At 44.6% G+C, this 26,665-nt stretch overlaps 1 protein-coding gene and 1 non-coding gene across 4 annotated transcripts in view; both read left to right on the forward strand.

Moving 5' to 3' along the window:
* The window catches only part of LOC126260823 (juvenile hormone esterase-like), a 553,778-nt gene that overhangs the window by 76,239 nt on the left and 450,874 nt on the right, over positions 1-26,665 (forward strand). The gene's annotated exons all lie outside the window — the stretch shown is intronic.
* Positions 19,208-19,280, forward strand: Trnav-uac (transfer RNA valine (anticodon UAC)). Its single transcript has one exon. It is a non-coding gene; the product is annotated as a tRNA-Val (tRNA).

Consider the following 26,665-nt stretch of genomic DNA (forward strand, 5'->3'; position numbering starts at 1 on the left):
TTTAGTGATAATCGTGTGCTCAGCCGCCACTTTCATCATGCTTGGCCTCCCAGGTCCCCAGACCTCAGTCCGTGCGATTATTGGCTTTGGGGTTACCTGAAGTCGCAAGTGTATCGTGATCGACCGACATCTCTAGGGATGCTGAAAGACAACATCCGACGCCAATGCCTCACCATAACTCCGGACATGCTTTAAAGTCATATCTTTAATCGTTCAACGTGTTCTGTTTTTTCTGAGCGTGAGTGTATGTAGAGAGAGAAAATTTAATGAAATACAACTTGCATTTTATGTTTGCAGGCAGTAATTTGTTTCTATTGCGCATTTGACGGATGATGAATGAAATGGAAGTTCTACTACATCTACATACCGGGTGATCAAAAAGTCAGTATAAATTTGGAAACTTAATAAACCACGGAATAATGTAGATAGAGAGGTACAAATTAACACACATGCTTGTAATGACATGGGGTTTTAATAGAAGCAAAAAAAAAAAGTACCCCTAGACGCGTGAAAGATCTCTTGCGCGCGTCGTTTAGTGATAATCGTGTGCTCAGCCGCCACTTTCATCATGCTTGGCCTCCCAGGTCCCCAGACCTCAGTCCGTGCGATTATTGGCTTTGGGGTTACCTGAAGTCGCAAGTGTATCGTGATCGACCGACATCTCTAGGGATGCTGAAACACAACATCCGACGCCAATGCCTCACCATAACTCCGGACATGCTTTAAAGTGCTGTTCACAACATTATTCCTCGACTACAGCTATTGTTGAGGAATGATGGTGGACATATTGAGCATTTCCTGTAAAGAACATCATCTTTGCTTTGTCTTACTTTGTTATGCTAATTATTGCTATTCTGATCAGATGAAGCGCCATCTGTCGGACATTTTTTGAACGTTTGTATTTCTTTTGGTTCTAATAAAACCTCATGTCATTCCAAGCATGTGTGTCAATTTGTACCTCTCTATCTACATTATTCCGTGATTTATTCAGTTTTCAAATTTATACTGACTTTTTGACCTCCCGGTATATACTCCTCTAGCCACCAAGCAGTGTGTGGCGGAGGGCACAATTCGCGCCAAAGTCACATTCCCCCCCCCCCCCCCCTCTGTTCCACTCGCGGATCGCGTGAGGGAAAAACGACTGTCTGAACGCCTCAGTACGAGCTCTTATTTCCCTTATCTTTGAATGATGATCATTACGCGATTTGAAAGTTGGTGGTAATAATATATGCTCTACATTCCCGAAGAAAATTGGATTTCGGAATTTAGCGAGCAGCCCCTTCCGTTTTGCGCGCCGTCTATCTGGAAGTGTGTCCCACTTCAAACTTTCTATGAGATTTATAACGCTCTCCCGACGGCTGAATGTACCAGTCACGAATCTTACCGCTTTTCTTTGGACCTTCTCAATCTCTTGAATCAGACCCAACTGGTAAGGGTCCCATACAGACGAACAGTACTCTAAGACTGGACGAACTAACGCATTGTAAGCTATTTCCTTTGTTGAAGGACTGCATCGCTTCAGAATTCTACCAATAAACCGCAATCTAGAGTTCGCCTTACCCGTTACTTGTGTAATCTGACCATTCCATTTGAGATCATTTCGAATAGTCACACCCAGATACTTGACTGATGTTACCGCTTCCAAAGACTGATCATTTATTTTGTACTCATAGATTAATGGGGATTTTCGCCTTGCTATACGCAGCAGGTTACACTTACTAATATTGAGAGATAAGTGCCAGTCATTACGCCACGCATTTATTTTCTGCAAATCCTCATTGATTTGTTCACAACTTTAGTGTGATACTACTTTCCTGTAGACTACAGCATCATCGGCCAATAGTTTAACGCCGCTGTCAATACCATCAACCAGATCGTTTATGTAAATCTTGAAAAGCAGAGGACCTATTACGCTGCCCTGGGGCACACCTGAAGTTACTCTTGTTTCTGTTGAAGTTACCCCGTTCATGACGACATACTGCTCACTGTCTGTTAGAAAACTTTCTATCCAATCGCAAATGTCATTTGATGGACCGTAAGCGCGCACTTTTTGTAGCAAGCGACAGTGCGGAACTGAGTCGAACGCCTTTCGAAAGTCGAGAAATATGGCATCAACCTAGGAGCCGGTGTCTATATAGAGCCTGTTGTATATCATGCATCGCATGACCGCTGTTTCCTAAAACCGTGCTGGTTTCTGCAGATGAGCTCCTCAGAGTCTAGAAAGGTCATTACGTCTGAACACAAAATATGTTCCATGATTCTACAACAAATCGATGTCAGTGAAATTGGCAGGTAATTATGTGCATCCGATTTTCTACCCTTTTTATAGATTGCTATGACCTGGGCCTTCTTCCAGTCCTGGGGAACTTTCCGCCGTTCCAATGATCTCTGATAGACAACTGATAAGAATGGTGCTATATGTGAAGCATAGTCAACATAAAATCTTACGGGGATACCGTCAGGGCCAGATGCCTTTCTGGCGTCTAACGATCTTAACTGTTTTACAATCCTAGATACACTAAATACTATGTCAGCCATCCTTTCGTTTGTTCGATAATCGAAAGTGGGAATGGTGCTGCAGTCCTCTATCGTAAACGAGGTTTTGAAAGCTAGGTTTAGAATGTCGGCCTTCTGTTTATCATCATCAGTTACATTACCCGTACTGTCAGCAAGAGAAGGTATTGAATTATTTGTAGCATTCTTAGATTTTAGGTACAACCAAAATTTTTGGGGGTATTTTTAGAATCTGCAGATAAAATATTGCTTTCTAATGGCAAAAAATAGTTTTTGTGATATAGTTACAGATTAAAATTTATTGATTTTTTTTCCTTTACTTGTTCTGTGAAACCTTGCTTCTTGCCAAATTTCTTGATTCTAGGTCAAGACGAAGAACCCTATAGATTTTGACGAGTGTCTTTGCGAGTATCAAAATATGTGACATAAATGGGCGTATCTTTTTATTGCGTTGATTTAGAAGCTTAAATGTTTTGCACCACCAAGGGCCCGTACACTTTAATAAATTTAAATTGATACGCTTCCCAGATCCTGAGAGAATGGTCTCAACACACAGACAGATAAACAAATAAAAGGTGACAAAATATATTTTTCCTATGATATAATTACAAATTAACTGTTTTAAAAGTTTTTCTGTGATACCTTGGTTCTTCTCGAGTTTCATGTCAACGGGAAGTACCCTATAGGTTTTGAAATGTTCAAATGTGTGTGAAATCTTATGGGACTTAACTGCTAAGGTCATCAGTCCCTAAGCTTACGCACTACTTAACCTAAATTACCCTAAGGACAAACACACACAACCATGCCCGAGTGAGGACTCGAACATCCGCCGGGACTAGCCCCACAGTCCATGACTGCAGCGTCCTAGACCGCTCGGCTAATCCCGCGCGGCACAGGATTTGATGAATGAGTTCGCAACTATCAATATGTGTGACATAAATGGCCGCATCTTATTATTGCATTGACTTAGAAACTTAATTTTTTTTTATTTTTTACACTGCCAAATGTCAATATAAATGTCAACTTGATACGCTTTCCTGTTCCTGAGAGGAATAGTCCGCAACAGTGGGACATACGGACGGGAAAACGGACAACAAAGCGGTCCTGTAAGAGTCCCCTTTTTACCGATTGAGACGCGAGACTCTGAAAACAGAGTGCGATAAATCGTGTTCTACGACGCTGTTTTTGTGAATGTCAGGTGCAGCGGGCAGCCGCGCCCATGTCTCTATTCAGCAGAAGCGGCGCTGCGCGCAGATGACGTCACAGCCGCAGCGCGCCAAGGAGAGGTCGGCCGCCCCCCTCCACGCCTCGCCGCAGCGCCCTGACCTGCCTCACGCAGCGCCGCGTGGCGCAGGTCAGGAGGGGCGGGGCGATGACCCCGTCGGCCGCAGTCAAGGTCGCGACGAGCTGCGCGGGACAACACGACAAAGGCGCGCGGACTGCCTTAGCAACATCGCAACAACGACGAAATACAACAGTGCACAAAACATTACGGTGTTCAAAGAAAGGACTCTCGAAGTTTGTCTTGGTATAACGATACTGTCTGCTTTAATCGTACCGATGGTTGTACGAAGGGTGCAGTGCAGCACAATTTCTTTTCTCGGCCAATTTCGGTCGAAAAAATGCGAAATTTGCTGTGGGACATTGTGGAATATTCCCGTTCAGGCCATATAGTTTCATAAGGATCCTATGATTGGCGGCGCTAACGTAGCCTTGAAAACGGTACCTGTAAAGGAGGTATGTTCCAAGCAGAGAGCTGTCATTCAGTCTCTGTTGGCGGAAAACCAGAGCATCGCGGATATTCATAGGTGTTTGCAAAATGTATCTGGAGACCTGGCAGTGAACAAAAGCAAGTTGAGTCGTTCGACGAGTCGCCTGTCAGCACTGCAACAAGGTCGCCCAAACCTGTCCGATATCCCGCGTGCCGGCCGGAGCACACAGCTGTAGCTCTAAGCACTATGGTCTTAATATCTGAGGGCATCAGTCCCCTAGACTTAGAACTACAATGCTCGCCATTAAAATTGCTACACCACGAAGATAACGTGCTACAAACGCGAAATTTAACAGACAGGAAGAAAGTGCTGTGATGTGCAAATGATTAGCTTTTCAGAGCATTCACACAAGGTTGGCACCGGTGGCGACACCTACAACGTGCTGATATGAGGAAAGTTTCCAACCAATTTCTCATACACAAACAGCAGTTGACCGGCGTTGCCTGCTGAAACGTTGTTGTGATGCCTCGTGTAAGGAGGAGAAATGCGTACCATCACGTTTCCGACTTTGATAAAGGTCGGATTGTAGCCTATCGCCATTGCGGTTTATCGTATCGCGACATTGCTGCTCGCGTTGATCGGGATCCAATGACTGTTAGCTGAATATGGAATCGGTGGGTTCAGGAGGGTAATACGGAACGCCATGCTGGATCCCAACGGCCTCGTATCACTAGCAGTCGAGATGACAGGCATCTTATCCGCATGGCTGTAACGGATCGTGCAGCCACGTCTCGATCCCTGAGTCAACAGATGGGGACGTTTGCAAGACAACAACCATCTGCACGAACAGTTCGACGACGTTTGCAGCAGCATTGACTATCAGCTCGGAGACCATGGCTGCGGTTACCCTTGACGCTGCAACACAGAGAGGAGCGCCTGCGATGGTGTACTCAACACCGAATCCTTGTGCACGAATGGCGAAACGTCATTTTTTCGGATGAATCCAGGTTCTGTTTACAGCATCGTGATGGTCGCATCCGTGTTTGGCGACATCGCGGTGAACGCACGTTGGAAGCGTGTATTCGTCATCGCCATACTGGCGTATCACCCGGCATGATGGTATGGGGTGCCATTGGTTACACGTCTCGGTCACCTCTTGTTCGCATTGACGGCACTTACGTTTCAAATGTGTTACGACCCGTGGCTCTACCCTTCATTGGATCCCTGCGAAACCCTACATTTCAGCGGGATAATGCACGACCGCATGTTGCAGGTTCTGTACGGGCCTATCCGGATACAGAAAATGTTCGACTGCTGTCCTGGCCAGCACACTGTCCAGATCTCTCACCAATTGAAAACGTCTGGTCAATGGTGGCCGAGCAACTGGCTCGTCACAATACGCCAGTCACTACTCTTGATGAACTGTGGTATCGTGTTGAAGCTGCATGGGCAGGTGTACCTGTACACGCCACGGCCAGAGGTGGTTGTTCTGGGTACTGATTTCTCAGGATCTATGCACCCAAATTGCATGAAAATGTAATCACATGTCAGTTCTACTATAGTATATTTGTCCAATGAATACCCGTTTATCATCTGCATTTCTTCTTGGTGTAGCAATTTTAATGGCCAGTAGTGTAGAAGAGCGGTTGAGGGGTGTAACGAAAAGTTTGTGGCCGGGGCTGCTGACTCGTTGATGCGGCTTCTGCGATTATCTTTTCTTCTTGTTGCGTTGCTAGGTACCTAACTTGGTTTGGAAGCTCGCTCTTCGGACGATAACACACTGCAGTGGGGAGTCTCAATGTCTGTGGACGAATGGTGCCCTATTTTTCCTCAAGAGCCGAAACCAGAGAATGCAGTGATGCTGAACGCTAGGGTCTGGAGCGAAGTCGACATTCTAACCCGCCACACAGGGGTTTCACTGGGTCGAGGTTGGCACTCTAGACAGGCCGCTCCATTTCAGCAATATTACTGTCCACAAAGCACTTCCCCACAAATGTTGCTTTATAACACGGTGTGTAGTCATGCTGCTACAGGAAATAATTCTCTCTTCTGCTGTATGGAGTACACGATGCTGTAAAATGTGTTCATATTCTTCCGCATTTAGCATTTTCTAAAGCGCAACAAAGGGACCAGATACTAACATCGCATACTGTAACACTGTCTCCTCCGTACTTCACTCTGTGCTGAGACAACCGAGCTGTGTAGCACAGACTTCGTAATCGCAGGCGATGTAAATTAAGGGAAAATTACCCCAGTTTGTACGCGAGATAGATATTAACAGGACGTCGGCATTTTAGGTTTATTTCCTATCCAGTATCAGACCGTGGAAGGCATCGACGACGTATCTGCTAGCAGCGGGCTCCTGATTCGCTTCGATACGGGGGAAGGTGGTAGGAATTGGCAATTGTAATAAGAAAAAGACCTAGTAATAATAAAAAAAAGATATACTGTATATTCTGAAACCGGAATAGAACAGTATGCTAAGCTGCTCAACACAAATAAAGAATTGAAACCCCTTCTTGCCTCCCACTTCGACGTTTAAGTTTGAAATTTGGTTCAAAGGTGCCTATAAATTTCCTCTAGCTTCGCGCCCTGCGACTTCACCCTCGGGCTCGGTATTGTTTCAGACAGCAAGCTGTAGACACAAGGAAAAAAAAAAAAAAAAAAAAAAAGGCCAGAGCTCACAAGTTTGGGTGACACGTAAGGTAGGTTAATGATGCCACATTGGCACCAGATTTCACCACAATTCTGCCCAACTCACAATGGACGTCAGAATAGTGACACCCAGTGTTGAAATGACGTAGTTTCCTTGTGGGTGCCGAGTAAAAGATCTCAGAGGCGATACGACATGGCCTCAGGGGGAGTCATGAAGCTTGTGAATGAAACCACCCCTTTCCTTGGGGTGTAGTTCCCACGCATTTCACGGCCAAAAACAACAGTTCTCAGGGAGATGGGTATAAAGTTGACGTTCATGACAACCTATAACACAGCTAATATCACCGGACGTTTCAACATCTCTTTAAGAACACTGGGACAGCATCATCATTGAAAGTGGTCGAACCCACTGACGTGGAGAGTGACCACAATTTTTGCTCTCGTATGTAGGATGAAGCAACTAGGGATCGTTCAAGATCATTCGAAGAAATTGGAACGTGATCCGAAGCAGCAAAGCATGCTTGTGCTTTCTCAGCCCCCCTGTTTCGCGCTCTCCTGTGGCGTAATCATGGGGATGGGGAGAAGGGGGGGGGGGCATTCCATTTTTGCAACTCTCTCGGTGGTAGCCGCATAACTTTATTGAGACCGAGTCTAGTTGCCTGCCTGCAGGTGCATAGGAAATACTTTACAAGTTCTCTCTGTAAAGATATAGTTTTAAAATTCTTGCCAATAAAGGTGAGTAGGTGCCAGTGGGTGTGTAACCAACCCGCTGAGTCTTTGAGGGACACTTTGCAGCTTAAATCACGCAATGTGTAAGTGTCACCCCCTCCCTCCTCCCCCCCCCCCTTTCCCGTAATCACTCCACACTTCACAACAGGGAGCGAAGCAGGAGGACTGAAAGGCATAAGCACCCTTTGCTGCTCCAAATCACGTTCATTTTTGTCGAGTGGTTTTCAACGGTCCGAAGTAGTTCTTCCAACTTGTACACGAGAGCAAAAATTGCGTCACAGAAGACGTGTCACCACGTTTGACGGTGATGCAGACCCACAATGTCCTTAGAGAAGGGTTGAAAAGTCTGCGGGGTGTCAGCAGCGACAAAGGTTATTAAAAACGTCGTCAAGGCACTGTTGGTCCAGATTGTCCCACTCCTTAACGGCGATTCGGCGTAGATCCCTCAGAGTGGTTGGTGGGTCACGTCGTCCATAAACAGCCCTTTTCAGTCTATCCCAGGCATGCTCGATAGGATTCATGTCTGGAGAACATGATGGCCACTCTAGTCGAGCGATGTCGTTATTCTTAAGGAAGCCATTAACAGGATGTGCACGATGGGGGCGCGAATTGTCGTCCATGAAGAAGAATGCCTTGCCAATATGCTGCCGATATGGTTGCACTATCAGTCGGAGGATGGCATTCACGTTTCGTACAGCCGTTACGGCGCCTCCATGACCACCATCGGTGGTACGTCGGCCACACATAATGCCATCCCAAAACACCCGATAACCTCAACCTTGCTCCACTCGCTGGACATTGTGTCTAAGGCGTTCAGCCTAACCGGCTTGCCTCCAAACACGTCTCCGACGATTGTCTGGTTGAAGGCATATGCGACACTCATCGGTGAAGAGAACGTGATGCCAATCCTGAGCGGTCCATTCGGCATGTTGCTGGGTACATCTGTACCGCACTGCAAGTGTCGTGGTTGCAAAGATGGATCTCGCCATGGAAGTCGGGAGTGAAGCTGCGCATCATGCAGCCTATTGGGCACAGTGTGAGTCGTAACACGACGTCCTGTGGCTGCACGAAAACCTTTATTAAACATGATGGCGTTACAGTCAGGGTTCCTCCGAGTCATAGTCTGTAGGTAGCGGTCGTCCACTGCAGTAGTAGCCCTTGGGTGGCCTGAGCGAGGCATGTCATCGACAGTTCCTGTCTCTCTGTATCTTTTCCATGTCCGAACAACATCGCTTTGGTTCACTCCGAGACGCCTAGACACTTCCCTTGTTGAGAGCCCTTCCTGGCACAAAGTAACAATGCGGACGCGATCGAACCGCGGTATTGACCATCTAGGCATGGTTGAACTACAGACAACACGAGCCGTGTACCCCTTTCCTGGTGGAATGACTGGAACTGATCGGCTGTCGGACCCCCTCCGTCTAATAGGCGCTGCTCATGTGTGGTTGTTTAAACCTTTAGGCGGGTTTAGTGACATCTCTGAACAGTCAAAGGGGCTGTGTCTGTGATACAATATCCACAGTTAACGTCTATCTTCAGGGGTTCTGAGAACCGCGGTGATGCACAACTTTTTTTGATGTGTGTACTTTGGGCAAATTGAAATGCAGAATATGTTGCCATGTAAGACAATTTGGTCAAGTCGAAATCGCCACGGTGTGTTGGAGCAGTCTACTTGAGCGTGTTCCTGTTGGCAGCTCGCAGGGGAAGCCAGCTCATCGCTTATCAGTGTCGCTGTTCGCTTATTGCTCTGACCTCGGGTATCAGCTACTTGTTCACACTTCGGATTTTATTTATTTATTTATTTCTGAGTATTCGATTCTGTACGGGCTATTCTGTTGATATGGAAATTGTTGTTTCTTAAGAAACTAGTTATTTACATGTTCTGTGGATCATGCTCCAGAAACCGCCTTATTGTATAGAAAGTCAAATTAGTTTATACAAGTAACTAGTTACAAATAGTGTACACAACTACCGGAACTAACACTGCGAGGCGATTCTCTGTAAAAACATTATAACAGGTTTCCAGAATTAGTAAAGCTCGTGAGTTGTGGATGGACAGCTTAGTTGATACAACATTTGCCCGCAAGATATAAGGTTCTGTGATTCGAGTCCTAGACTCCCACAGTTTTATCTGCAAGGAAGTTTAGTTGTACCAAACATTTGCAATAACCTTTGCTTCACACTGCTGACATACGTTTTGGATTGTCTGCCTGTGTTACATCACGATTATGTTATGTGTACATTTATGGTTGTGACGCCTTTAGAGGAAATAAAAAGCACAAGGTGCATTTTCTAGGAGTTATTACTCAGTCTTTAAGTTGATGGCCAAGGTTGACTATTACCCTTACGATTGTCTGTACGATATGATTCGTAAAACACTGTATAATCGTTTTTTGGCAGCGTATCACCTCACAATGAACGGTCATATAGTTCACGACTTCACTCCCCGTTATTTATACAAACGCTGAATTATATGACACGCTCGAAGTCGCATGTCACCAGGCGTTTCATACGATTCAGCACAGCCAGAATGTCCTCAGAAACAGTCTCTGCCTTTTCCCATTTAAATATTAATCTTGTATGTATCATATGGGAGGATGAAGTGATTCACGCTGCTTCCTTCTGTTACAGTTCGCGAGCTAACGTGTTTTTCGGAAAGGAAACCAAGGTTTAACGTCACGTCGACGATGAATTTAGAGACGAAGTACAAGTATAGATAAACAAAAAAGGAAGGCAAAGAAATCGAAGAGTCCTTTTCGAAGAAACTATTCCTGAATTCATCCTAACTGAGTTCAATTTGCCGGCCGGGGTGGCCGAGCGGTTCTAGGCACTACAGTTTGGAACCGCGTGACCGCTACTGTCGCAGGTTCGAATCCTGCCTCGGGCATGGATGTGTGTGATGTCCTTAGGTTAGTTACGTTTAAGTAGTTCTAAGTTCTAGGGGACTGATGTCCTCAGAAGTTAAGTCCCATAGTGCTCTGAGCCATTTGAGTTCAATTTGAAGGCTCGATAAGAAACTTTTCTATGAAGCACAGCGAATAGCACAGCTACATTTTAATACTTTTTATTAGGTCGCTTTCTTGTCGGTTTGTTCCACAAAAAATTTTGCAATTGATTTTAAACTAACTTCCCATTGAGCTAGAGGCGTGGAAGTTTCAACACAGCTCAAAACTGAATGACAATGGAATTTTAACTCGTTTTCTTATGTGATGTGTGGCGGAGGGTACTTTTTCTATCACAATTACTCTCTGATGACTTAGAGACTTGAAAATTTCAACATAGCTCTCAACTCAATGACAATGCAATATTAACTCGTTTCCGAGTCTGGTATGTGGCGTAGGGTGCTTTGTGTACCACTGCTATTTTCCCTACTTGCTGTCCCTCGTGCGAATGTTTCGTGGTTAGAACAGTTGCTGGGAAGTCCCAGTGTGAGCTCAAGTCTCTCTAATTTTTTCATTCGAAGTCGTGGTGAGATAATCGGAGGAAAAACAATGTATTGGTTGATTCAGGTGGAGATAGACTGAAATAATCTTGAAATTAACCATATGTATATGTTGTAATCCAATCAAAATGTTTGCAATGAAATGAAAAAATTCTACACTCAGGCAACATTAGAAAGCAGAAAATAATCATTTAAATGAAAATCTTCTTAATATAACACGTTTTATAAAATAATTTCTTCTAGCCTCCTACAGATTCCTTGCCCTATATAGATATTCCTGAAAATTTGTGCTTGTGAACTTTTAGTAGTTATAAAAATTTAATAGTCGTCCGAATTATCGTGAACCGTTGTGCTTCAGACAGAATTTGCTAATGCTAATAGAGATTAACCCGACTTCTACGACGAGGGGATGCCAATAGCTCCACCGATCCCGTTGGATAGCAAACAGCCCTGCATGTTTCTCTGACTGTAAAGCGTCTGCTAAGGGCATAAAGTAGCAATGACTATGGAGTGTGGTCTAGCGGTTCTGGCGCTGCAGTCCGGAGCCGCGGGACTGCTACGGTCGCGGGTTCGAATCCCGCCTCGGGCATGGGTGTGTGTGATGTCCTTAGGTTAGTTAGGTTTAAGTAGTTCTAAGTTCTAGGGGACTTATGACCTAAGATGTTGAGTCCCATAGTGCTCAGAGCCATTTTTGACTATGGAGTGAGCACGGTGTAGTGTGCAAGTCGGCAACAGCAAACTTGGAATGTTTCACGATTTGTTTAGTGTTGTTTGTTTATATTTAGCGTTAAGACGAAACTTAAATATCAAAGGGGGAAAATTGCGTTTCGTATTTAAAATACAAAACGTGGAGACCATGCATTGTATAACTGATGCATAAAAAGTTCACTTCATTACCTTATCTATGTGCACCAAGTTTTGCTTTTTCAATTCTACAAGTATTTTCATAGATATTAAAAACTCACAGACAGAAATCTTCAGGACCGTCTCTAATGGTGTTAGGAATCTATATGGGGCTAGGAGAAATTATTTACCCCCTCTTAATCCGTTTTAAGAACGTGCTGTATTAAGAAGCTTTTTATTAAATAATTATTTATAGCTTCTGTGGTTCAATATACCTCGATCTGAATAGCTTGCTCAGAAAGAAACCCTCGATTAAGGTACAGATTTCAAGTACAATAGCTTTTCATAATTCAACATAAAAATAAAGTAAAAAGGTCATCTATGTTTCCATTACAATAACTCTGACATTTCAGCGAGTCGAGCGGTGGGGGCTATGTTGCCTGTTTTGTAGGTTCTGGTACAGGCGTAGAGCGCTGTCGATTTATTTCTATATGATTTATTCCTTGCAATCCATTGTGAAGTGCATATCAGGGGGGCACGACCCATCGTAACACGTACTAGGGCTTCTTCTCGTTCCTCTCGCGTATGGAGCGCGGCAAGATTGATTACTACCGTGCGTCTGTGTGGGCTGTAATCAGGCTGACCTTGTCTTACAAGGGAGGCCCCCAAGTGGTGGGATTGACGTTTTGACACCATGTATAGGGTGATGTAAGTTGAGGTCCCAGATATCATACCTTGCAGTCATTCACCCTGGTGGACCATTGTTTTCGAGTAACGGACAAAAAAAATATTTTGAAATTTCACGTGATGCTCTACAGCTTTAAAAAATAGTAAAGTAACCAGAATGTTGCAGTAGCATAACGGTTACCATGCGGTCCGCATTTGTGAAATATTGTGAGCTCGAACCTCCTCAGGTACACTGAACATTTCTTAAATCTTTGTCTAAATGACTTTGATCGTTATTTTTATTAGTTAACTGGTATAAATGTATTTTTTTGTTTCTATTCCTTTGTTACGCTATTTTTCTTCTTCCTGACATTATTTTTGTGCATGTACATTTAATTATTGTTGTTTATTGCTTACGATATAATTTCTCCCTTTTTATCATATCACATTTTCTTCCTTATTATTGCATCCGTTATTTTATTTCCTCAATTTGCCGGAATTTAGTTTTACTTACAATCCAATCTTTCAATTAAATCTTCATCCGCGTTATTTTGTGCATAGTGCAATGAGAATTTATCTTTTAAATATTTACATGACAATTGCTATGCAAAAAAATCTGTATCTTGTAGCGAAAAATACAGTTTTGACATCATTACACAGTCAAAATGAATAGATTATTGCATCTTTGTTTTTTAACCGATAAATAGCCTTTCTAAAAATAATGAAATTGACGTGCACAAAGATTCCAAGCTGAAAAATAACCCCAGGAAAAAGAAATGAGAGCAATTGAAACAGTTAATACGCTGATTAAAATGACATGACAGAGAAATAAAAAATTTTAAAATTACTTTCAAACCAGTTAACTGAATAAAAATAACGATAAAAGTCATTTCGATAAAGTTTTAAAACTAAAAACGCTTTTGGAGGAGAAAACCCGAACGATAGCTGCAAATTTTTGACCTTCCAACCCACTTTGCCCGTTATTGTTCGTTGCATTTGTACGGGACGGACGTCCTATGACATCCGATTTGGTTCACCATTAATCCATTCACTCTATTTTTTTTATTAGAGAGGGCAGCCAGCCCTTCGACAGAACACGCTGAGATACTGTTGATGGGGGAAACCAGACGGCGCTATGGTTGGCCCGCTAGATGGCGCTGCCATAGGTCAAACGGAAATCAACTGCGTTTTTTGAAATAGGAACCCCCATTTTTATTACATATTCGTGTAGTTCGTAAAGAAATATGAATGTTTTAGTTGGACCACTTTTTTCGCTTTGTGATTAATGCCGCTGTAATAGTCACAAACATATGGCTCACAATTTTAGACGAACAGTTGGTAAGAGGTAGGTTTTTTTAAATTAAAATACAGAACGTAGGTACGCGTGAACATTTGTTTTCTGTTGTTCCAATGTGATAGATGTACCTTCGTGAACTTATCATTTCTGAGAACGCATGTTGTTACGGTGTGATTACTAGTAAATACCACATGAATACTCAAAATGATGTCCGTCGACCTCAATGCATTTGGCAATACGTGTAACGACATTCCTCTCAACAGCGAGTAGTTCGTCTTCCGTAATATTCACACATGCATTGACAATGCGCTGACGCATGTTGCCAGGCGTTGTCGGTGGATCACGATAGCAAATATCCTTCAACTTTCCCCACAGAAAGGAATCCGGGGACGTCAGATCCGACGAATGTGCGGGCCAATCCGCCTGTCATGAAATATGCTATTCAATACCGCTTCAACCGCACGCGAGGTATGTGCCGGACATCATCACGTTGGAAGTACATCGCCATTCTGTCATGCAGTGAAACATCTTGTGTAACATCGGTGGAACATTACGTGGGAAATCAGCATACATTGCACCATTTAGATTGCCATCGATAAAATGGGGGACGATTATCCTTCCTCCCACAATGCCGCACCATACATTAACCCGCCAAGGCCGTTGATGTTCCAGTTTTCACAGCCATCGTGGTTTTTCCGTTGCCCAATAGTGCATATTATGCCGGTTTACGTTACCGCTGTTGGTGAATGACACTTCGTCGCTAAATAGAAGGCGTGCAAAAAATCTGTCATCGTCCCGTAATTTCTATTGTGCCCAGTGGCAGAACTGTACACGACGTTCAAAGTCGTCGTCATGCAATTCCTGGTGCATAGAAATATGGTACGAGTGTTCAAAATGGTTCAAATGGCTCTGAGCACTATGGGACTTAACATCTATGGTCATCAGTCCCCTAGAACTTAGAACTACTTAAACCTAACTAACCTAAGGACAGCACACAACACCCAGCCATCACGAGGCAGAGAAAATCCCTGACCCCACCGGGAATCGAACCCGGGAACCCGGGCGTGGGAAGCGAAAACGCTACCGCACGACCACGAGATGCGGGCTGGTACGGGTGTAATCGATGTTGATGTAGCATTCTCAACACCGTCGTTTTTGAGATTCCCGATTCTCGCGCAATTTGTCTGCTACTGATGTGCGGATTAGCCGCGACAGCAGCTAAAACACCTACTTGGGCATCATCATTTGTTGCAGGTCGTGGTTGACGTTTTACATGTGGCTGAACACTTCCTGTTTCCTTAAATAACGTAACTATCAGGCGAATGGTCCGGACACTTGGATTATGTCGTCCAGGATACCGAGCAGCATACATAGCATACGCCCGTTGGGCATTTTGATCGCAATAGCCATACATCAAGACGATATCGACCTTTTACGCAATTGGTAAACGGTGCATTTTAACACGGGTAATGTATCACGAAGCAAATACTGTCCGCACTGGCGGAATGTTACGTGGTACCACGTACTTATACGTTTGTTCCTATTTAAAAAAAAAAAACAAACGCAGTTGATATCCGTTTGACCTATGGCAGCGCCATCTAGCGGGCCAACCATAGCGCCATCTGGTTTCCCCCTTCAAGCCAGACGAGTTTCGTTCTTTGTAGTTTTTTCGTTTGGTGCTTAATTCGTTAGATATTTGGCCCGGTCACTATCAATGGCCCACCATATATACACTCCTGGAAATGGAAAAAAGAACACATTGACACCGGTGTGTCAGACCCACCATACTTGCTCCGGACACTGCGAGAGGGCTGTACAAGCAATGATCACACGCACGGCACAGCGGACACACCAGGAACCGCGGTGTTGGCCGTCGAATGGCGCTAGCTGCGCAGCATTTGTGCACCGCCGCCGTCAGTGTCAGCCAGTTTGCCGTGGCATACGGAGCTCCATCGCAGTCTTTAACGCTGGTAGCATGCCGTGACAGCGTGGACGTGAACCGTATGTGCAGTTGACGGACTTTGAGCGAGGGCGTATAGTGGGCATGCGGGAGGCCGGGTGGACGTACCGCCGAATTGCTCAACACGTGGGGCGTGAGGTCTCCACAGTACATCGATGTTGTCGCCAGTGGTCGGCGGAAGGTGCACGTGCCCGTCGACCTGGGACCGGACCGCAGCGACGCACAGATGCACGCCAAGACCGTAGGATCCTACGCAGTGCCGTAGGGGACCGCACCGCCACTTCCCAGCAAATTAGGGACACTGTTGCTCCTGGGGTATCGGCGAGGACCATTCGCAACCGTCTCCATGAAGCTGGGCTACGGTCCCGCACACCGTTAGGCCGTCTTCCGCTCACGCCCCAACATCGTGCAGCCCGCCTCCAGTGGTGTCGCGACAGGCGTGAATGGAGGGACGAATGGAGACGTGTCGTCTTCAGCGATGAGAGTCGCTTCTGCCTTGGTGCCAATGATGGTCGTATGCGTGTTTGGCGCCGTGCAGGTGAGCGCCACAATCAGGACTGCATACGACCGAGGCACACAGGGCCAACACCCGGCATCATGGTGTGGGGAGCGATCTCCTACACTGGCCGTACACCACTGGTGATCGTCGAGGGGACACTGAATAGTGCACGGTACATCCAAACCGTCATCGAACCCATCGTTCTACCATTCCTAGACCGGCAAGGGAACTCGCTGTTCCAACAGGACAATGCACGTCCGCATGTATCCCGTGCCACCCAACGTGCTCTAGAAGGTGTAAGTCAACTTCCCTGGCCAGCAAGATCTCCGGATCTGTCCCCCATTGAGCATGTTTGGGACTGGATGAAGCGTCGTCTCACGCGGTCTGCACGTCCAGCACGAACGCTGGTCCAACTGAGGCGCCAGGTGGAAATGGCATGGCAAGCCGTTCCACAGGACTACATCCAGCATCTCTACGATCGTCTCCATGGGAGAATAGCAGCCTGCATTGCTGCGAAAGGTGGATATACACTGTACTAGTGCCGACATTGTGCATGCTCTGTTGCCTGTGTCTATGTGCCTGTGGTTCTGTCAGTGTGATCATGTGATGTATCTGACCCCAGGAATGTGTCAATAAAGTTTCCCCTTCCTGGGACAATGAATTCACGGTGTTCTTATTTCAATTTCCAGGAGTGTATATTCAAATACAGAGATATGTAAAGAGGCAGGATACGGCGCTGCAGTCGACAACGCCTATATAAGACAAGTGACTGGCGCAGTTGTTAGATCGGTTACTGCTGCTACAATGGCAGGTTATCAAGATTTAAGTGAGTTTGAACTTAGTGTTATAGTTGGCGCACGAACCATGGGACACAGCATCTTCAAGGTAGAGATGAAGTGCGGATTGTCTCGTACGACCATTTCACGAGTGTACTGTGAATATCAGGAATCCGGTAAAACATCAGATCTTCGACATCGCTTCGACCGGAAAAAGATCCTTCAAGTACGGGACCAACGACGACTGAAGAGAATCGTTCAACATGACAGAAGTCGGATCCCTCTGTAAATCGCTGCAGATTTCAGTTGTGGGCCATCAACAAGTGTGAGAGTGCGAACCATTCAATGAAACATCATCGATGTGGGCTTTCGGAGCCGAACGTCCACTCGTGTACCCTTTATTACTGCGCGACACAAAGCTTGACGCCTCGCCTGGGCCCGTCAACGCCGACATTTGACTGTTGATGGCTGGAAACATGTTGCCTGGTCGGACGAGTCTCGTTTCAAATTGTTTCGAGCGGACGGGCGTGTATGGGTATGGAGACAGCCTCAATCCGTGGACCCTGCATGTCAGCAGGCGACTGTTCAGGCTGGTATAGCCTCTGTTAGGATGTGGGGTGTGTGCAGTTGTAGTGATATGGGACCCCTGATTCGTTTAGATACGACTCTGACATGTGACACGTACGTAAGCATCCTGTCTGATCACCTGCGTCCATTCATGTCCATTGGGCATTCCGACGGACTTCGGCATTTACAGCAGGACAATGCGGCACTCCACGCGTCCAGAATTACTACGGAGTAGCTCCAGGAACGCTCTTCTGAGTTTAAACACTTCCGGTGGCCAACACTCTCCCCAGACATGAACATTATTGAGCATATCTGTGATGCCTTGCAATGTGCAGTCCTCCAGCCCCTCGTACTCTTACGAATTTATGGACAGCCCTGCAGGATTCACGATGTCAGTTCCCTCCACCACTACTTCAAACATGGCAAGTCGTGTTGCGGCACTTCTGCCTGCTCGCGGGGGCCTTTTAGAGAGAGAGAGAGAGAGAGAGAGAGAGAGAGAGAGCGAGAGAGGGAGGGAGAGAGTTACTACTTCATATCTAAAAATTCGTCCACTGAATAGAAGTAGTTTACATTCTAAAATTCTTTTAATTTGTTTTTAAGTGTGGGGTGGCTATCTGTCACACTTTAATGCTATTTGGGAAATGGCCAAAGATTTTTGTGGCAGCATAGTTCACCCCTTTCTGTGCCAAAGTCAGATTTAATCCAGAATAGTGGAATTCATCCTTTTTTTCTAGTGGTGTAGCTGAGTACATCGCTATTATTTTTGAATTGCGATGGGTTATTAATAACAAATTTCATAAGTGAATATATGTGTGGCGAAGGTACTGTGTATATCCCGAGGTCCTTATATAAATGCCTGCAAGGTGACCTTGGTTGAGCTACAGCTATTATTTTGATTACACGCTTTTGTGCATTTCAGAAGAAACACGACCACATCCGTCTTGCTGTCACTCATATCCCGTTCGCTCAGGAACACTACGGGTGTTTCAACCAGAACACAATCTTACGCGAACAGTTACGGGGAGTGCAACGCTAGGAGCCAAGCGAAGGAATGCTTATAGCGTTCACCATTAAATATTTCGAAAAACTGCAAAAAATTTAAATTAGAGTGATTTCAGTGTCACTCATACCGAATACCAAACATCTAAATCTTAAATCCTGTGCCACTTGACTCGACGATTTGTTTATCGAGTGCCGTAATTAGTTCTGCGCAATGCTACTGGAAGTGCTTGTCGAGCTGCCGCGGAGAAATGCACCGGTGACGCCTGCCCGCCCTTTGAGAAAGCATGACCTTCCTGAAACAGTGGCACATCGTTCCAAAGAGGAACTCCACCAGTAACTGCTTGTCGTAATCGTCTTGTTCTCACAGTCAGGCTTCGGCACCGAGCGAATTAGTCTTGAAAACAAACATTTAATAACTACGATGCCAAGGTCGTTCTCTTTCGAAAAATCTATAGGCTTGTCCTAACAATGGCTGCTCTGCAATCAAGATAACAACGGAACGCTCATACAGTCTGACTCTTATCTATCTCACTACGGGCGGACGTGGTTTCGTGGTGTAGTGGTTATCACGTCTGCTTTACACGCAGAAGGTCCCCGGTTCGATCCCGGGCGGAACCAACTATTTTTAAAATCGTGATATACACATTATTTTAATTTTAGATCCCTGTTTGCAAACATCATGCTAATTCTATGTAACTGAAGTGCTACAGGAGAGACTAGTAGGGAATGAGAATTGTAAATATGAAGGACTCTATGAGGAAGGAATATTAATTTTATCGGTTTCTACGCTCCGGCACCACTTTCTAGAACAATAAGAGCTCGAAAAATGATTACATGAACAAGTATTGCTGGACTCACTTCAGTGCTATTCAACATGGACAAGATCAAAATGAGACAAAGCTGAAACAGACTGTACATCGCACTCTCAACGCTTGTAAACGTGCCCATTTTCGCAGGATATTTCCAGGTACTAACTTACCAGCAACGTATAGTTTTCCTACGTAGGTTAAGGCAAATACCGGAATAGTTTCGTTGACTAGAACAGTGCCGACAGTCTAACCCATTCTTCACCAGTTCGAGTTTGTACTGTTGACATCCTAGTCGACGGGGCGTTTTACCTCGGTCTTCGTTCTTTCAATACCAGTATCGCAAGGAACAAATCCTCGGAAGGCATATTACCTCGACTCCTAAAATAGAATGGCTGGTTACAATTGACTCTGCTGTTTCTTCGGTGAAATCTCAGAGGTGGGTAGATCCCTCTCTACTAAAAAGACTGCACATGACTTCAGTGCTGCTCCTCGTAATGTAGGAGAATGCAAGCCAATTGCCTTGCGATGTAAATATCACACACTACTATAAAAATCTGCCTACAGTGACGTCACACGTAGCATCGTTGAACACATTCTGCTTCGACCGCATCGTGAACGAATAAAATACAGGGTGTTCAAAATGATTCATCCGATTTACATAAATGAAAATAGAAACTTAAGGTGCATTTTAACGTATGGGTAGGACTACAATGCTTTTTATTTCAAAAGAACTAACCAACGTTTGGGGTCAAAGTTTTCACTTTGTCGTTTACCATCTTCATGAAGGCTTTGTAGCTGTTGAGCATTCGCCACAAACTACGCCAGACAACACGTCAGGAATGTCGAATTCTTGGCTGGCACGACAAGCAGATTACTGCAGGCTGCCTACAAAAAACTGTTGATTACGCTCTGCGACTCGAGTGGGCACGCTGGGAGACCGTAGGTTTGCATAAGCAACCAATGTACTGAAACTATTCGTGCCAACATTGAAAGCTTTAATCTGAAAGTAGAATGCCAAACTCTGTATGAAAACCGCACCGAGACTTACAACTGGCGGCAATGTAAACTTTCAGGTTCGATGCTTAAGTTATAACTCACCCGAAGTATCTTTCCTCATTAGTGTAGAAGATATGCTGTTGTGAAATGAGATGAATCTTTTTAAACACCCTGCATTGTCGGATGTTTTCTCGCGTCACGCTTCAAGGAGGACATCCTACGTCGTCATCATCAACAGCACTTAATAGTCATCCGAATTAAGGTGAACCGTTGTGCTTCAGGCAGAATTTGCTAATGCTAACAGTGATTAACCCTTCTCCGACGGGGGGATGCTAATAGCTCCACCGACCCCGTTGGATAGCAAACAGCCCTGCATGTTTCTCTGACTGTAAAGCGTCTGCTAAGGGTATAAAGTAGGAATGACTATGGAGTGAGCATAGTGTAGTGTGCAAGTCGGCAACAGCAAACTTGGAATGTTTCGCTATTTGTTTAGTGTTGTTTGTTTAGACGAAACTTAAATGTCAAAGGAGGAAAAATTGCGTTTCGTAGGTAAACACCACAAAGGTTTGATTACTGTTGTCACAACAATAAGAAGCACTTCATGTACTGAAAAATATCGAGCCACAGTGATAAAAAGTTAATACTGTAAGGCTTACTTATACATTGGAATGGCCATATATTTAAGAGAGAAGTGGTGCCTAAAATTCTGCAGTGTTCTATCAGTCAATCCGTTGAAAGTGTATATATTTCGAACTATGTTCACCTTGCGATAAGATTTATATACGAGGGTTGGAACTTTAATAGTGGCAACTATTTATTTACAGCTCGTACAAAATAGATACGTGTTTCAAAGTTTTACTGACCTTCAGAGTAGTCACCAGCATTGTGTATAATCTGTTGCCAGCGATGTGGAAGCTGTAGGATACTCTTAGCAGTGCCAGTTGTGTTGACAGTTCGAGCGGCGCGGTCTATTACCCGACGAATTTGTAGCAGTTCTGAAGCGAATGCCGTGAAATGTTTCCTTCAGTTTAGAAATCGAGTTGAACTCACGAGGGCTTATGTCAGGGGAGTGCAGTAGGTGGTAAAGCACTTAGCAGACCCATCAGTCAAACAAAACAGTAATAGCTTGCACTGTACAAGCTTGAGCATTGTCCTGCAAAATTACGGTCAGATCCTGCACAAAGTGTCATCACCTCTGTCTCTACGCTGTTCATTTTTGGAACACAACCTACGACCAGCTTAGAGACAGAAGTGATGACACCCTCTGCAGGACTTGACCATCATTTTGCAGGACAGTGCTCAAGTACGTACAGTGCAAGCTGTTACTGATGTGTTTGACTGAGGGGGCTGCTAAGTGCTATATTGCCTACTGCACTCCGCCGACTTAAGCCCTCGTAATTTCTAAACTGAAGGAAACACTTCACGGCATTCGCTTTAGAACTACTACAGATTTGTCGGGCAATAGACCGAGCCACTCGAACTGTCAACACAACTGGCACTGCTAAGAGTGTCCTACGACTTCCACATCGCTGGCAACGGGTTATACACAATTCTGGTGACTACTTTGAAGGTCAGTAAAACTTTGAAACACGTATCTATTTTGTACGAGCTGTAAATAAATAGTTGTCACTATTAAAGTTCCAACCCTCGTACTTTTCCAAGCAGTACGCTTATTTCAAAATTCGTAATCAAAATGGGAAACTGTAATACTAGCACTTATCACTGAAGAATGATTCAGTGTGTTTACTGTTTTAGTTCCCTAAGAATCAGTGCAAAATTAAAAATATTGTACTAGAAACTACATGATAGGAGAATTTATTTCCTTAACGTGTTAGATCGCTAATTTGCTGAAAATCATACCCGCAAATTCGAAGTTTTTTGGAAGATTTAAACGTTGTTGTTAGGAAGGCCATTTGGCAATGCTGCAGCGACATTATTTATTAAAAAACTACACTTGACGGCACGATTAAATGCAATACGTTTATCTCATCAAACATTTTTAAGCAAAGTTCATTCCACTTATACGTAGAACAGAAGTGGTTAAGATGGTTATGAACTGCGAGTGAAAAATTCGTGGTACTTCTGAACGGGGTGTAACGACGTTGTGCGCTGCAGTGCACTGACGTCAAACCTTACACCGTCTCCATAGCCACGTGACTTGGGATGCAATATACAGGGTGTTCCATAAATGACTTTAGAACTTTAAAATTAATATAAATTTATTGAAAGAAGATACAGAGCTGGATTTAGTGTTATTTTGTAGGGAAACACATCAAGTTTCTTTTTACCTTAAACTAAACATGTTGTATGTGGTTTCCGTCGGTTATCCTGCACACATCCCATCGGAAGTCAATTTCTTCCCAAATTCGCTGCAATATTGCAGGTGTAACTTGCTCAGAGGCGGCGTAAATTCTTGCTCTAAGGTCAGGTAGAGAGGCTGGCTCAGGAGGTACAAACACGATATCCTTGATGAATTCCCATAAAAAAAAATCGAGAGGTTCAGGTCTGGGGAACTTGGGGGCCAAGCAATTGGCGCATCACAGCCAAACCGTTGATCTGGAAAGTGGTCACTGAGAAAATCCCGGAATCAGCCAGGTAGTAGGGTGGTGCACGATCTTGCAAGAAGTTAACATTTCATTCTTGGTCATCCTCATCGATGTGTGGTATCAAAAATTGTTGTAACATATCCAGGTACAATATCCTGTTGACGGTACTCTCAAGGAAAAAAGGGGGCCGTACACTTTGTCCTTGTTCAATGCACAAATGAAGTTCAGTTTAGGGCTATCACGATCATGTTTCAATGTTTGATGTAGATTTTCACTGCCCCAAGTCATACAGTTATGTGTATTAACCTCGCCTCTTAAGTGAAAAGTCGAATTGTCAGAAAAGATGATTTTATATATATGAAGATGCTATCTGTTCTTTAGGACATGTCCGAAAGAACGAATACCACCTTCATATATGTATATAGTTAAGGTTCACCAGCCATTTGACCATCGTCTTCTGTGCGGATGCACAAACAGTGCCTGAACTCTTACGGGAATCGGCAGTAAAGCCGCGAGTAATGAAGATAATGGGCAGGGGCGCTATGAATATAGTGCAGGACAATAGGTTGCGAATGTGGGTCTCACGGGAGGCGTGCCGGAGATAAGTCCCTGCAGTCGCACTTTCCTCTGTGTCCTCGGTGGCTCAAATAGATCGCCGACACGGTAGCTCAGTGTTCGGTCACAGGGCAGCTCGCTCTCTGTAATAAAAAAACCTGAGTAAAGGAATCAACGATCAACTTGAACGGATGTCTTGTGACGTCCGCCCAGACCAAACGCAACGAACAATACCGAACAAAATGAAAAAAAAGATGGATAGAGCATCTGCCATGTAAGCAGGAGATCCCGGGTTCGAGTCCCCGTTGACTTATTTCAACGCCTGTATGGGGCTACGGGTATTCATTTCATTGGAAAGATGATTTTATCCAAGAAAATCCTCATGTAATCGATTTAAAATATCCGCACAGAAGTTCTTGCGAGAAATTTTATCTACGTCTTTTATTGCTTGTACGATCGTCAGTCTGTACAGTTTCAAATGGAAACGGTGTCTCAACACGCGCTAAACAGTCGTATGTGGGATATGCAGTTCGCGAGATGCACGTCGGGTCGATTTCGTAGGGCTGTTGACAAAACGTTTTCTCGCTCCCTCAACGACGTCGTCAGATGTGCTTAGATGACCTGATGATTTCCCAAGTCTTACAGAGCACCCTTTTTCTACAAAACGTTTGGCATATGCCACTCATAAACTGTAGGCCTACTAGAAGGATCTTTAGTGTACTTGGCACGGAAATTACGTCTTTAACGCAACTGCTACTAGCGCTCCTAACGGTGCGATTCGACACTAGCAAACTACGCGAGACAAAACTTGCATTTCCCTACAAACTGACAGTACAATCAACTCTCTAGGTACTTTGCATTAATTTATATGAATTATCAAAGTTGTAAAGTCCTTTTTTAAAACACCCTGTGTGTTGGCGCATTAGAATGCTCACTTCATAGATATTTACCTTATGGTTTCGATTAACGTCGTTACGAAGTTGTGCCTGGCAACCACTGATTTGTCGAGGTCTCGATGTTTAACGTGGCGTCTGTGTTCAGAGATCGTGGCGACGCTGCTACTCTCACAAGAAGTATTTTACTTTCGGCAGCTCTGCTTACTGTTTCCAACGTAAAAAGCTGTAAGGGCGCGCAGTTGACGGGGAAAGTGGGGGTAGCGCCGTTTTCTGTTTCCTTCTGTTTGGAGAATTTTCCTCTGCAAATACGTCCGCCGTTTCAGGTTGCGATAACGACGAACGACGCGTCCGCCCAGAATAACTGCTGGCCTGCGGCTGGCCTTGCGACTGGTGCATGCGTCGTCTGCCGGGACAGCCACGCGTGAACTGCGTGCCCCGGGGCTCTCGCCAATATGCGGACTGCATTTCCACGTCTCTAATGGTTGTGCGGGGTCGAATTTTCTGTGGTGCGCCAGTAATCTTTAATATTTATAGCTGACAACCGAGGCATCGTCTTTCCGTTTTTTTCTTAAACAGAATTCTGTGGCACTGAAAAGCGCGTTCGATGAGGACTTCAGTGAGATATTGCGTGGAACTCGATCAAATACTAACAAGATAACAGCAGCGCAAAGCACTACCCCGCCATTAAGAGAGGAGCTACCACAACCGTCTGTCTATTATAAGAAATGAAACTGTTCAGTCATACAAAAACACGACACTTCAAGTTTCCACAGAAGCAAAAATCGCCGAGTCCGTTGCCTGTGTTGAACGTCACCTACAGATAGCTACTGCCTCGATACCCTGATACGAGTACGTCTCCTACAGAGCGACTGTAAGCTCACTAGACTTTGACACTCGCCTGGAACACCAGAGAACGCTTTCGGCCATCGCGTCGTTATTGCGAAGCACGCCGACGTGTTTCCCGTCGTGGTTGCTGCACGCTCTGCAACGACTTGCTACATCTCACGGGACGTGCTCTTCTTCGTAGTTTGCCTCCAGCAGCGGTTCCAGGATGCACTAGCGAGTAAATCACAGTTTCTTTACGAAAATGGACGCGCGTAAAATAGCTGCGTTAGCTCGGTTAGGGGCTGTCGAAGAAGAGCGCAAAAATTCGCGAAGAAGAATCTGGAGTCATCGGTGTCTCGAACATTGAAATGCTGAGAGAGGAGCAGTACAGAAAGGTGTACAACGATCTGACATACATAATAGCAGAAGTTATTCGTTAACTCAGTTTAATCTTCATCCCATTGTCGGTTTTAAATTCAATACAGTTAAAGTATAGCGTCTAATGTTAGTTTGCGGATGCGTGATATCCATATTCTCAATGTTGCTATGACTACAAGCACTCTGAAGTAACATACTTCATCACATAGGTTTCAAGATCGAGATTCGTTTCGTAATTTCAGAGGAGATTTTTTCGAAGCTGCTCGTCATCATTGATAACGATATTCACCGGAAAGATACAAGCATGAGGCAATCCATAAACCCAAGATATAGGGTAAACAGTTTCCACGAAGCCTCATGATAGTAGAAACTTGCAGTGTGTAACTTGTGTTTTGTGTGACACGGACTGGCAGTCACGTTAAGATTTCTGGCCACGGAGAAACATTTCAGTCGTTGGCGTTTGCAACAAAAATTTCAGCTAATACATTATTTATAATAAATAACACTGACCTTTTCAGATAATACTACGATTAAATTAATACGAAAGACACATAATCTCTTAGAAAAAAAATGCGAAGAAAAGGTCTGGAAGGAGCTCACGACGCTATCAACTATGCTACAAGTTCGACATCGCAGGCAGCTCATATGTGGTACACACTATCTAAAGAGAGTATCTACAGATCCTATTATCTGATACTTAATATGCAAATTGTACCGAAACGACGCGCTTTTGATAAATTATTATTGTGCTGCAGCAGTGAAATGATATACTTTCATAGCACACAATTTATAACACTAAATCGGTTCTAGGCGCGCAGTTCGGAACCGTGCGACTGCTACGGTCGCAGGTTCGAATCCTGCCTCGGGCATGGCTGTGTGTGATGTCCTTAGGTTAGTTCGGTTTAAGTAGTTCTAAGTTCCAGGGGACTGATGACCACAGCGGTTGAGTCCCATAGTGCTCAGTGCCATTTGAACCATTTTATAACACTAAATACATC

This window comes from Schistocerca nitens, chromosome 5, assembly GCF_023898315.1.
Source record: "Schistocerca nitens isolate TAMUIC-IGC-003100 chromosome 5, iqSchNite1.1, whole genome shotgun sequence".
NCBI classification, from domain to species: domain Eukaryota; kingdom Metazoa; phylum Arthropoda; class Insecta; order Orthoptera; family Acrididae; genus Schistocerca; species Schistocerca nitens.